Genomic DNA, 12447 nt, shown 5'->3' with positions numbered 1-12447 from the left:
GCAGCAGTACTGCGGCAACCAATTGATCAGGGACACAAAAGAAAAATAACAACTAAATGCAGTGTGGTGTCCAGAATGGGGTGATGGAAGCAGGAAAAGATCTTAGTAGAAAAATGGGAAATTCCAATAAGAGTTGTTTTGTTTTGTTTTAGGTACTGGGGATCTAACTCAGGACTGCTTTACCATTGAGCTACATCCACAGCCCTTTTTTATTTTCATTTTTTTTTAAATTTTGAGACTGGGTCTCATTAAATTGCTTAGGGCCTTGTTAATTTGCTGAGGCAGGCCTCGAATTCCCTATCCTCCTGTCTCAGCCTCCTGAGCTGCTGGGATTACAGACATGCACCACTGTACCCAGCATCCAATAAGATGTGAAGTTCAGGTGATTGTACTGAACTAAGGATAAGTTCTCAGGCTTGATCATTTACTAGGGTTATGTAAGATGTGAATATTATGGAAGGCTAGGTGAGGGGTGTACTGAAGCTATCTGTTCTATTTTTGGCAACTTTTCTGTAAATCTAAAATTAGGTCAAAATAAAAGGTTTAAAAAAATGCCACTTCGAAAATTTAGGGCAGATGCCTGGAAGGCCTCATGGGAAATTTCACTGCTCTGCCTGTCTTTGGATTTGAGATTGGGAGACCTCCTGTCCTCAGAGCATTAAAGCACCCACGAAGATTTATTCAGTCATTCTGGCCTATGGTTGGCCAAATGGCTTATACCTTTAGGACAGACTGACCCCCCTTTCTCCTCTGCAGTATGGAGCCCTGAGCCCCCCACCCCACGTTGGGATTCTCATCCTGGCTGGCAGAGGCTGCGAGGTGAGGCTGCACCAGTCTGGGGAAGGCTTGGCAGGTGAGTGAGAGGGTGCTCCAGAGGGAGGGAGGCTCAGACAGTGTTTAGCTGTAGAGTGGGGCTTAGCAGAGGCGAGGGGAAAAGGGAGGGGGGCTCTCCTTCTCAAGGGGCCCTTTCATGTTGAAATCAGCCATCATGAATGCTGGGGGCCCAGGAGCCCAGGCGTGGTAAATGTGAGAGCCCCCTTATGTCCCCTCATGTGACATGTCGTCTGTGGCTCCCAGCCGGCCAGCCAGGATGCATTAGGAGAAGTGTCGGTGTGCACCTGGGGCGGGGGAGGGTCCCATCAAGACATTGACCCACTCAGGGAAGGGAGATTTGAAGAAGCAAGTTCTAGACTCTCCTGGTGCTGGAGGGGAGGGTGGACTGGGCACCCTGTTGGCTTCAGGATCAGGGGTGGGGCAATTGGCAAGAATCCAAGAGAAGGTCGGTGGGGACCCACGCGGCCTCAACATGCGTATGGAGAAGTGTTATTTCTGTTCAGGGCCCATCTACCCCGGCCACGGCATGATGTTCGTCCGCAATGATTGCAAGGTATTCAGATTCTGTAAATCCAAATGTCATAAGAACTTTAAAAAGAAGCGTAATCCTCGCAAGGTCAGGTGGACTAAAGCATTCCGGAAAGCAGCTGGCAAAGAGCGTACAGTGGATAACTCATTTGAATTTGAAAAACGTAGAAATGAACCTGTCCAATACCAGCAAGAACTATGGAATAAAACTATTGATGCAATGAAGAGAGTTGAAGAGATCAAACAGAAACGCCAAGCTAAATTTATAATGAACAGATTGAAGAAAAATAAAGAGCTACAGAAAGTTCAGGACATTAAAGAAGTCAAGCAAAACATCCATCTTATCAGAGCCCCTCTTGCAGGCAAAGGAAAGCAGCTGGAAGAAAAAATGGTACAGCAGTTACAACAGGATGTGGACATGGAGGATGTTTCTTAAAAATCTTACTCTATAATCATTTCTATGTGTACATTTGAAAATCTCCTTTGGAGACTTAGAATTTAATTCTAAATAATTAATTTTTATATAAGGTCACTGAAGTAAAAGGTGATTACAAATACTGTTCTACATTGCTATCTGCAAAGCATCAGATTATGGATGTTAGATTGCACCTCATTGTAATGTCTTCATTGATAGACATGCTTATGTAAATCATGAAAATTCTCTTTATAAATGCACAAGTGGATTGTGGACAGAATGGTCATGCCTTTTGGATAATGGCACTAGGCAGCATTTATGTAATAAGTAATTACAAAAATTTATGGCCAGTGATAGGTAAAATCAAATTTTCTTTGCAGTAAAATGTTCCCTTTATTATGTTATAGAAGGGAGGATACAACAATCTCAAAATGTATGGCAATCTCAAAATCATTTATTTTAGTATTTTCTGTTTTGATTTATTAGCCTAAAGGAGCATAATGGCCAAATACCATGAAGCCTAGTTATGCTAAGCTGTTTTGACCTGGTTTACCTGTTGTTGGCAGGTAGTTGTGAGTGTTTGTGAGGAGAGCTGACTAATCTTTATTTGAAATGGCACTATATTATTTCTGCTTTAGAGAATACTCAGTTCTAATTTGTGATTCCTGGTAGAGCAAGCTCCCTCCCCACTCCCCTGATGTAGAAGCAAAGAAATCCTAGTGTCTTAAAATTTGTTGCGGAGTTTTCTTTCTTTTTAAAAACAGGTTCTTAATTGTTATGGAATATAGAATTTATGAGTATAACATCTGCCCATTTGTACATAAAATAAAAACATTTTTAGTGTGTGCCTATATATTATTTAAATATACTAAAAAATATGAGGTATTTTTACTTGGAAGAAAATAACTTTCTTTACACATACGACTTTATTAGGAAATATAGTTAATTAAAGACAAATATATGCTTAGCAAAAAAAAAAAAAAAAGAATCCAAGAGAAGGCTCTAGTCCCAACCCTCTCCAATGCCCTGAGTAGCCTGCTTCTCGCCAGCTCTGAAGGTGCAGACCCTGCTGACAAACCTCCAGGGACAAGAAGCTCACTCTATCCTGGGAGAGCGTAGGGTCCTGGCATTGGTTCCACCTCTGGATTCAGTTTTCATTCCCAGCCAGGAAATCTGGGACATTGGACAGGGGAGGCTGTGGCCCCATCTTCCCTGGTACACTCTCAGCCCAGGAGTGACCCCTGCTGTCCGGACAACCCTGGAGGTGGAGGACTATGCTGGCTAGCTGTGCATGGATTGTGCTGGGTGGCCCTGCCAGCCCCCTCCCCACCCCGCATTCTGTGTTGCTCTCCGCTGGCCTACAAGGTTCTCCTCAAATGTACTGCCACAGGAGGGAGGTGGGTGAGACCAACATCTGGACCAAGGGGACATCATTGGCACCCACAGCTGGAGCTATCAGCAGCCAATGTTTACCCAGACATTATTTGCCTTTGTAAGTTCCTGGCCCCCAACATGCCCCCCCCTGAGGACAGGGTCCTGAGCCTCCTCCCCACGACTGGGCAGGGACAGACCCGAGAGCGCCGTGGCTGGCTGGAGTTCAGATCCTCCCAGCAGCTTCGGCTGCCTGAGAGAAGAAAGGGCTAGCCAGCTGGGCTGTCCCTTCAGAGGTGTGGGCACGAGTAGGACAAGGCCATGGAGAAAGTGTGAGTGGACCCTGGACACAGCGTGGAGCAGAGAGGAGGGCCAGACCTCTGGAATATTTCAGAACCTTGCTGGCTGACCTTGGGTCAGTCTGTTCCTCTGTATCCTGTGCCACCAAATGGGAAGATTTCCTTGCCACCTGATTGAAAATAGTCTCTGTTTTAGTCAGCTTTTTTGCTGCACTATGGAAGGACCCAACCAGAACAATTATAGAGAGGGAAAAGTTGCCTTGGGGGCTCAGGGTTTTAGAGGTCTCAATGCACAGACAGCAGGCTCCATTCCTCAAGGTTTGAGGTGAGCTAAACCTCATGGCGGAAGAGTGTGGTAGAGGGAAGGGGCTCACATGATGATCAGGAAGTAGAGGGAGGCTCCACTTGCCAAATACAAATATATATCCCAAATAATTGGCCCATGACCCTCCTCCCCAGCCACACCCCACCACTTCAGTCACCACTCAGTCAATCACTATCAGGGGATTAATTCACTGAGGGGTTAAGACTCTTACAACCCCATCACTTGTCCTTCGAAACCTCTTGCATTGTCTCACAGCTAAGTTTTTTGGGGACCCCTCACATCCAAACCAGAACAGCCTCCTGCCACACCTATCCCCTCCCGTGCCTGTTTGCTCTTTCTAGCGTATGTTCCAACATGCACCCCTCTGCCGGAGCACGACCACCAGGAGGGCAGGCAGGACCTCACTTTACTGTCACTGCTCCCTGGCATCCAACCAAGCTTCCACAGCTCGTCCCTAGCTTGCCCCTCTCATTCCATCTGCTTCAAGTGACATTGTGGATTGGGGTCAGAGAAGGACAGACCATGTTCTGTGGTGGCAGGCTCTGGCCAGAGAAGTTTTCTCCTGGAGCACAGCGAGTCCCAGGTGGGCAATAGCGTGGGAAAGAGTATTATGCCTTCATGATAATAGAGTACGCATTCACATGAGGAACCAGATTCAGAGATGTTCTGTAACTTACCTAAGGTCACACAGCCCCAATGTTACAGAACCAAGATTTGAGCCCCTGTTCAAGGTTTCCTCTTTACTCTGCTGCCTTCTGTAAAAGATGTTCGAAGTTCTCATTTGATTTCCCAGGACACTTGTGTCCCACACTCCATTGTATCTATACATTCTTTCTATATTATTGCACCCTCAACCCCAACCTGGTTGATGAGCACAGAAGACAACATGAGCCCGATTTCACAGACCAGAGAGAAGCCTGTAGCCACGCAGCCAGTAAATGGCAACATCTGAACTAAGCTCAGGTCAGCCTCATGTTGGCACATTGCCCTTAGCCTTCTTCCAGGCTGGGACTAAGCTTTCAGGTCTCATTGGCTGGCATGGGGCTCCTGACCTCCCAGCCTGCATTAACACACCCGTGCTAAAAGCTTCCCAGGGACCTCACCCTGGACAGAACCTGCTCCCTTTACCCCATCCACAGGGTCATTTCAAAAACCCCTGTTGACCCTCCAGTGAAGAGGCAAAGGGTGTCCAGGCTGCCAGGGCCCAGGAAACAAGGTAAACCTTAGGCTAACACGGAGCACCTACAAAATACTCAGACTAAAGGCAGCTGCAACTTGACTCTTGCTGAAAGCCAAGCATCAATCTAAAGAATATTTACTGCATCTCTGCAATATGCCTGACATTTCATGAAATCATTTTTTTTATTTTGTGGAATTGGGGATCAAACCCACAGGTGTCTTTATCACTGAGCCTTATGACCCTGGCCCTTTTTACTTTTTTATTTTTATTTTTTATTTTGAGGATCTCACTAAGTGGCCCAAGCTCACCTGAAGCTTTTGATCCTCCTACCTCAGCCTCCTGATTCACTGGGATTACCAGGAATGTGTGTTTTTGAATCTGAAATACTTTTATGAAAAGGCATGCATTAGTCCAGTGCTTGCTATGTGGGATATAGTCACCACATAAAATCCATGTGAATCTTTACAGAGTCTTGAAAGAGGGGCTACAGATATTACCCCCATTTTGCAGATAGGTAGAGTGAGACTCAGAAGAGCCAAGCCACATGTCCAGGATCTCCAAGGTAGCAAGTGGCAGGGCAGGGAATAGAACCCAGGTTTTCCCAACAAAAAGGCTATGTCCTTCAGGCCTATAATCCCAGCAGCTTTGGAGGCTAAGGCAGTACGATTGCACGTTCAAAGCCAGCCTCAGCAACTTAGCAAGATGCTAAGCAACTTAGCCAGACCCTATCTCTAAATAAAATATAAGAAGAGCTAGGAATGTGGCTCAATGATTGAGTGCCCCTGAGTCTAATCCCCAGTTCTTAAGCCATGTGCTGTCTGTCCCTTCCTATGAGCAGAGGGCCCTGCACTTTAGCCTCACCTCCTCAGACATGCTTTTAGGAGCACATCCTACTTCCCCATGTCTGGACATGCTCACTTGACAAGTGGGAGGAACACTGGGGAGGCTCCTAAGCAGGCCTCCGGCTATGGGGGTGGACCCAGGATGCCCACCCTTGTCACACCAAGTTCAACCAACAGGTCCCACTCACTGTCCCCCAAATCAAAGGCAGTCTGTGTAGTAAGGAGTCCCCTTCATGATGGTCCCTCAGAGCTCCTGGGGGCTGCCTGGTGGCGGCTAGGAGGGGACTGGGGGGATGTCCCTCCCTCTGGGTATTTGGGAGCCGGTGCCCAGGGAGCCTCCAGAGGATGTTGATGTGGAACTGGAGCCACTGGCCCTTCCCTGTACATGATGAGCAGGGAGTGTGTTGATGGATATGCTGATTTCACTATCCCACACACCGTTACCATCTAGAAGTTGGCAGACTTCTGGGTGGGGAGTGATAGGGGAGGGAATTTACTAACTTCCTCATGTGTGTGGTGGCATCCTTTACTCTTGAATAAAGGCCAGGGACCTGATTCACTCCTGGAGGCCCGAGAATAGAGGCACCGCACTCCCTGGGTTTCTCCCTCCCGTCCACCCTTCTACTGCAGAGGTCTTGCCCTTGGCCAGGGCTCCCCCCCCCACTTCTGGGGGTGCCAGGATGATGGGAACCCAGCTGTCCACCTTCCCCACAACTCCACGCTTCCCCATCCCATGGTCATGTACAGGGAGCAAGAAATGGACATCTTGGTGTGGGAGGGGTGAGGTGCAGGCGCCTCGAGGCCAAGAGGGAAGGGAACCCAGAGGGCTTCCTGGAGAGGGAGGTTAGGGGTCCTTGCTAAGGGGCGAGTTGGGGGCGGGGAACAGCCTGGACAATGGCTGAGAGGTGGGGCCACCAGCGGATGTGAGGGGCTGGGCGGGTGGAGAGGAAGGGGAGGGATGGGTGGATGCTTCTAGAACAGGCCTCCCCAAGTGGCAGCCCCTGTCCTCTCTACCCGTGCCCACTGATAAGGCGTGGGCAAGGACAATGGGGTCAGGAGGGATGCCCGAGGCTCATTCATTGCCCAGGGCCCTGGCGGGGAAGCCAGCTAGGAGGGCAGCACAGCAGGGTCCCCCTGAGCGCTGTCCTGGTTGACAAAGGCGGGCTGGGGGCAGGAGGGGCTGGAGAGGGTGACATTCTCCCTTGAGGCCATCCGTGGCCTGCTCCCCCAGCACTCAGGAGACACAGGACAGCTGTTCAAACACTGATCAGGGAGTGGGGCACCACGAGGTTGGGTGCTGGGAGGTGGGGAGGCCACCGTGACTGGGTGCGCTACGCCCCGTGTGTTTGGCCTGTGCTGGACGGGCACCTGCTGGGAGTGTGGGACGCAGGACAGAACGAGGTCTGTCCCCCTGTGTGCACATAAGTGTGCTCATGAGTAAGACAGAACGGGCGTGGGGGGATCGGTGCATGCATCATGGGGTGGGTGCGCATGGTCTGCGCATGTGCAGGTGGACCGACCCTGCCAGTCCCTTCTGCTCGGGCAGTGATGCTGGTGCAAGGGTGTGACATCCACGCTAGTGAGCGTGCGCTGGCCCACACGCATGCATGTGTGTATATGTGCTGCACTAGGAGCGCAGTGTGACAGGCCGACACAGTGGAGGCCCGAGGCTGGCTTTAGTCCTGGAGCCCACGAATCCCCAGGGCATTGTCCCTGTCGGTGCCCAGCGAGTCCCCAGGCCGATCACCTTCGCCCCTCACCTTGGAAAGGGCGTAGAGGTGGCCCCATGACCTCCCTAGAACGGTCTCAGTGGACATCCGTCCCATGCCTCTGCACCCCACCCCGGGCTGCGCTCACTCCAGAGGTGCAGGTGTCGGTGGGGGCAGGTGGCAGTGGTGCCGCCACGAGGCAGGTCCGTGTGTGTCCCTGAGCCGCAGCCTGGATGGAAAGCTGAGGGGACCTGATCCCTGGTCTCCATTGGCCAGATTCCCTGCCTTCCCTTCCAGGACAGTCCGCCAGAGCCACCAGAGCTTCTCCAGGGGGGACCCTGACCTAGGAGTTGGGGCAAAGCAGGCTCACGGCCCTGGCCCGCACCCACCCCTTCCCACCCCGACCTCCTTCTTGGTGAAGAAAACACCGAGCTTCAGCAATTGGGCGACAGAGGTGAGCGGAGATGGAAAGGACTGGTGTGGCTCCTCTCTCCTCCTGTCTCTGGGTGTCTCCAGCCAGTCATGCCCCCACTGCTCACACACTTTTTAAAATGTCAATAGACTGTCACTCACTTTTCTTGTTATACTTCTTAAAATGAGGGTTTCCTCTAGTCGATGGCAGGAGGTGACACTGGAGTCACGGGCTTGGCATTATTCCTGTTTAGAGGAGATGGACTGTGGAGAGCTCATCAGCTTTCATAGTAACTATTTTATTTATAAGGATTTTCCTAATGTCATGAATGTGCCATGCCTGGCTTCTTTGTGCCCACTCTGGAGAGAAGGGGGGAACTGAGCATGGCCCAGGTGGGGTAGCTTTCTTTACCCCGAAGCCCAGAATCCTAGAGGAAGTGACCTTCAGCAGTGTAATGCAACAGTTTCTAATTGCACACTGCTGGTGGTGGGGAGCTCACTCCCAACAAAGATGGCCCACCTCAGGTACAGTCTCCAACTCCTATCCTACCCTCATGGGCCCTGGTACTGTTCTCTGAAGCGAGGGAGGAAATCTCTCCAGAGTCCCACTTAGGGTCCTCCTAGGGATCCCTTCCCGCTCTGAAATACCCCCATTAGTCCTTTGAATCTCTCTCCATCCCTTCACCATCTTACTGAGTCTCCAAAATATACCCAGAATTCTCTTCCCCAAGATCAGGAAGACCAATTGAGACTTCTGTGGGTTACCAAGACCAGTGTCTCCCAAGGTCACTTCTGAAATGTCTTCATTCTAGTCACATTTATAAGGATCTTATGTTCAAATGAACGTTGCAAGTGCTGGGTTAAAGAAATATTAGAAACTTCCTTTGCAGAAGGACTTATCAGGGCCTTATATGACTCATGTACCTGAGACTCTCCAAACCAGATACAGGAGGTTGAGTTTGGGTGCGTCTGGACTTGTCAGAAAGTCATGCTAGAAGGGACACATAAACTGCTCTAGAGGCAGATTTGGGTGAGAATTCCAACTCCGCCATGTGTTACCTTCGGGACCTGAAAATGCCTTTACCACTCTGACCTTCAGACTGTTCATCTGTCATGTGAAAGATCTTCATCTCTGTGCCTTGCTTGTTCGACAGGTGGAGCACAAGGGAAAGAAGTCAATCAGTTCCCAAACTGCCTCATCTGGTGCAGCTATCCCCAGGCACATCCTGGCTCAGGCCAGCCTCAACTCCCCACACAGCCTCAAATGTACCAAGCCCACTGCTGCCTCAGGTCCTTTACACATGCTAAAAATCCCCTTTCCATCTACATCCATATGATGCATCCTAGGGGCTCAACAAACAATGCATAAACTGCTGTGAGATGGAGGCCCTTGATGTCTTCCCCTGCTGACCACCATCCTGCTAATTCCCATAATCTGATGAGGCCTGAAATCTTCCCTGTCCTACCCTGAGGCTGGAGCAAGCAGGACCTCCCACGCATGCACCTGAAAATCACCATGAAGGCAGTTTCCAGGATCTCCCGGGCAGGGAGGATGTCAGCTGGGAGCCGTGCCCAGGCTGTGCCCCAGGCCCCTGGACCGTGCTCCGGCTCATATCTTCAATGGTGTCCCCTCTGCTGGCTGCCTGTGCTGGCCCCTGACTTAATCAATCTCGGACAATTGGCCACAGGCTTGTTTCCTTAAAATGAGGTCACCTTTAAGGATCTCTGACAGGACGTGGCCCCCCCTCCTCAGAGCAGTGGAGACATTGCACCTCAGGTAAGTGAACATTCTCTTAAACCAAAAGGCTGGCAGGGGGCTCTCTTCTCCCCCAGGCTGAGTGGGCCTCTCAGGACAAGGTGAGGCATCCCCCGAGAGGGGACACTGTCTGTGTCACAGAACGCTCCACTCACCCTAGTCTCCTCCTGCCATAGGTGGATCATATGTCTGATGTTCTCCTCCCACTTACTGCATCTTTGGTCTGAGGGGCCTGGAGTAAAACCAAATGGCCCGGGTTTAAAACCCCTATGGGCCTCTTTTGAGCTGTGTGATCATTGGTAAGTTAATAAATCTCTCTTTGCCTCAGTTTTTTTCTTAAATGGAGACACTGGTGTGTCTTCTGTTTTTTTTTTTTTTTTTTTTTTTTTAGCAGAGTAGTCCCTAGCACATAGGAGGTGCTGCACCAACGTGGCTGCAATGACTATTAAGGCCATTTTTGGATGTGTGGATGGAGTGGGGTGGGGAATTTAGGAAGGATCAGTGTGAACTCTTGTCTGTTAATTCATTTTCTTTTTTGTGGGAGGTACAGTGTCCGGGGCTAGAAGGAAATTCTCCTTCATAGAATAGCCTGACATTTACAAGAAACAGTGCCCTGGGAGACATCCTGCCTGGGACACATCCTGCAGCTACCTATCTCCCTGGAACATCCTGTGGTTATCAGGATCAGCAGACATCTTGCAGCTGTCAGTTTTACCACCCACATCTAGCAATTGCTATTTAGAGAGCTTCCTCATCCCCAGCATATAAATACCCCTGTGTGAAAAATAAAAGTTTGCAGCTTGATCAGAACTCCTGTCTTGCTGTCATCCTTCGTGTGTCTTGTCCCTTCATTCCTCCCCACCTAGGTTCACCGCCCACGTTGATGTGTCCTGCTGGTCAGAACATTTGGCGCCCAAAGATTGGGGCTCGAGCCTTTGACTGAGAAGGAACGCCGTCCTCGGGGGAGACTTGGCCAAGCGGAGCTCGCGATCGCCTTGGCAAACAAGACCCAGAAACAGATCCAGGAGGAGAGTGGGGACGACGCACAGTGAGTGACCCACCATGGGACAAGCAGTTTCGTCACATGATTTGTTTTTGTCAGGCCTCAAGGAGGCCCTCTAGACACGAGTGGCACGTGTTAAGAAAAAGGACTTAAAATTATTCTTTTCATACATAGGAGAATTGTGTCCGTGGTTTCCCCTTGAAGGGACCATTGATGGTAAAAGATGGCTTAGAGTAGGAGACTGTTTAAAAGATTATTATGAATCCTTTGACCAAGAAAAGGTGCCTGTTCCCACCTTTTCTTACTGGAACTTAATGAAATTCTTAAAAGTTCACCCTTTGACAATGGTACCTTAAAACTTGACAGGATTGGGGAAGAGGCTATGCAAAAGACCTCTCATTCCTCTCGTCGCCCCTCGGCATGCCCTTCAGTTAGTATAGACATAGATCCTTCTCAGTCTCCCCAGGACCCTGGGAACCTTCCTGGATGCACTCAAAATCCCACCCTAATGAATAAGGCTCCAAGAGCTACCAACCGCCTTTATCCAGTTTTAAATCCCAGAGACACATTGACACCTGGGGAAGAGGCTACCATGGAGAAGGAAGCAGCTCGCTACCATTCAGAAGACCCGCCACCTCTCAGGACCCTGCCACAGCCTATAGGACTTACCCATCCACCTCCCTCCTATATCCCTCCTGCCTTTTGTGCTCTGGCCCATCAGGGGCCAACTGCCCCATCAGATATTTTTTCTCCACTTCCCTTGCCTAACCTGGCTCCCTTGCACAAGTCTCTCCAACATAGATGGGAACAGATCCAACTTTTAAAAGAATTAAGATCCCTTGACTCTGAGCTCCACTCATTAGCCTTAGGCACAGAGTCAACCCAAGCTGGCCCAAGGCGGTCTAATACAAAGGTTAAGCCACACCATCGGCCTTTTCTCGCCTTCCCAGTCAACCACAGGCAGATAGATAAGCCCACCCAGGCTGAGGACAAAGAGGAGGATCAAGTGGAGGAAACGGATCCAGGGTTCATAGTTTGTCCCTGGTGAGCAGAGTTCTCTCTCTGCTTCTTCATTGGCATATGCTGAGCTGCTTTCCCACTCCCTACACTTCCCCCAGTATGTTCTGCCTCACCTTGGCCCCAGAGCTATGCAGTTGGTGGTCAGTGGAGTGAGACCTGAAACAATGAGCTACATAAACTTGTCCTGCTCTAATTGTTGTTGTTAGATTTTTTTGGTCACAGTGATGTAAAAGGCAACTAAAACACAGACTAATTTATCCAGCAGGGAATATTAAAGGCAGTACAGCATTTGAGATATGGCCTGGGTATATTTATCTGCTTTCAGCCTGATATACCATGGGGATCAGGAGCAAAAGCCAGGGTAGAAAGATTTAAAATACTTGCAGGTTTTCCAGAAATGAAAACTTTGTAATGTTGGGGCCAAGGATGGTGTGGTTGGTAAAGTGATTAGTTCCATTACACAGAAGCCACCTTCCGGCATCTCAGGAATGGGAAGGACACCACCCTTAGCAGGCTCAATGACTTGTGGAGATATTATCAGGGTGCCCTGCGTGCAAAAGGCAGCCTCAGAATCCTATGTCCAGATTCATTTTGCTGTGTAACTAACATCATATGGGCTCACAGAGGCCATGGTCTAGGTGGGTCTGGCTACTGTCTTCATTCTCAGCTGACCTTGTTATTGTCCATGTGATGCTGGTTATCAGGCTTACAGAGTGAAGAGTTGAGGGGTTGTGAAGGTTTGCATTCATGCTTC

General features: G+C 49.7%; 1 pseudogene; it reads left to right on the top strand.

Annotated features, from left to right (window-relative positions):
• Positions 1 to 1284: 1284 nt before the first annotated feature.
• Positions 1285 to 1894, top strand: LOC143388100 (putative ribosome biogenesis protein RLP24 pseudogene; annotated as a pseudogene).
• Positions 1895 to 12447: the final 10553 nt, after the last annotated feature.

Source organism: Callospermophilus lateralis, unplaced genomic scaffold, assembly GCF_048772815.1.
Source record: "Callospermophilus lateralis isolate mCalLat2 unplaced genomic scaffold, mCalLat2.hap1 Scaffold_1127, whole genome shotgun sequence".
NCBI lineage: Eukaryota > Metazoa > Chordata > Mammalia > Rodentia > Sciuridae > Callospermophilus > Callospermophilus lateralis.
This window is presented reverse-complemented; position numbering and strand designations above follow the sequence as displayed.